This window comes from Gobio gobio, assembly GCF_949357685.1.
Source record: "Gobio gobio genome assembly, chromosome: 17".
NCBI classification, from domain to species: Eukaryota; Metazoa; Chordata; class Actinopteri; order Cypriniformes; family Gobionidae; genus Gobio; species Gobio gobio.
The window spans coordinates 15,703,090-15,704,988 of NC_137110.1; positions in this window are offsets into that span (position 1 = coordinate 15,703,090).

Consider the following 1,899-nt stretch of genomic DNA (forward strand, 5'->3'; position numbering starts at 1 on the left):
GAAAAAACTGTTATACGCTGTACATAACGTTTTTTTACTTGAAGTCAGCTTTATGTAAAGGTGAAAAAATAAGCTACTGTGTTTTGCACTGTTGCATTTTTAAGTGATAAATGTTTTGTATTGAGATGCTGGTTTACTGTTTCATGGTAATTTAAACAAATTTAGAAAATAATTAAATGTATATAAAAAAAAGTAGCTTGGAAAAAAGTAACTTAATGTGTGGCATACAAGGAGACATTTTTAAATATTACTTAAAAGATTATATTGGATATACTTAAAACTATAATTTTCTAAATTGATAAAATTGAGTTGCTATTACTTAAGAGTCCAAGTTAATAAATAAACACAAATAAAATGAGTTTAAAAAACTCAAAAAGCTGATGCAAATAAAACGGGCACAGTATTTTTTACAGTGTTGTTTGAACGTTTCATGGTCCGCATTAAAAATATACATGAATGAATGAATGAATGAATAAATAAATAAATTAATAAATAAAAGGGGAAAATAAGAACACAATCCCTCAGTATTACATTCCACGCCTGTCCAGGACTCCATTTCCCAGATCCTCTCTGCCTCACACCTGAACACTACCTCATCATCTCTCCCGCTCTCCCCGGATTCCCTGCACCTGGTCTTCGTCGTTTGCACTCCCTTCCTATTGGACTCACTTTCCTTCACTCCTTGTCGGTTGTTAATGTTGCCATGTGTAATCCTGCTGTTTGGTTTCTTATGTGTAATAAACCCGTCTTTAATTGAAGTCCGATTCTGCCTTATCCCTGCAGCAACCCACAACTAACACTCAGAGCTCAAAATCAGGAACTAAGATTGATATCCATCACTAGTATTTATGCTGTATAATTCAAGGCTCTATAGTGCTGCTTCTGATATACCAAAATATATGAATTCCTAATAAATCTTTAGTGTCGTTTTTAATCAAGCTTGTACGAATAAGGCAAAGCAAACTTGTAAACATGTGAGGCTCACAATCACATGTATCTTAGCCATCAAGAAACTAATTACAATAGGGTTTTTTTTTTTTGTGTGTAAAAAAAAAAGGTAACCTTTAGCTGGAATTCAGATTGTGTTCCCCTAAGAACAGATCTTATGGCGATCTGTGACAGATGGCATGTTAAAGGGCGGCTTAGTCCTTATTAGGGGAACTTAATAATATTCTATTGGCAGGTGACATGGTATTAAAAGTTATGTCTTTGTAAATGTTTCAATATATTATATATTAAATTCACTCACTCACTCACTCACTCGCTCGCATGTGCTATGAGAGGTCAGCCCAGTTTAACTGATGCACACATAGTATTTCAAGGGCTGAGGCCAAGAGAGAGTATTAGGTGGCTCAGATAGGCGCTCAGGCTTAATCTGGGATTAACAATGCAGCTCCGCAGATTGCCTTGAGGATTTCTCAGGTCTCATTAGCATGGCTGGGATGACCATGTTGATACCAGAGCTGGTGATATCGGTGTGCCACAAATGCCTGCCACTTTTTTCAGTCGATCACTAATCTCTCAAAGTGCTGGTTCATCAGGAGAGAAATACTGCCTGGCAGCATAGAACAGCGGTTCGGACAATGCAATTATACAAACATAAATAAATTAAGATAAAATACATTTTAATATTATTTCCTGGGGGGAAAAAAGGTCAAAGGATACAAATGTGAGAGTAAATGTCAATTAACATGTGCCTAAATCATTAAAAAAGAAGAAGAAGAAAAAAAAAAAGTCAAGCGTATTGCTTTATAAACAATAATCCGTCCTAAAGAGAAAACCGAACAAAACAAAACAGAGGAATTACAAACATTAACGTTACGTTGTTAAAAAAAGGCAGAACCATTAGCCATTCATCATTGCTCATGAATATTAATTAGAAGACGAGCACTAGTCTCC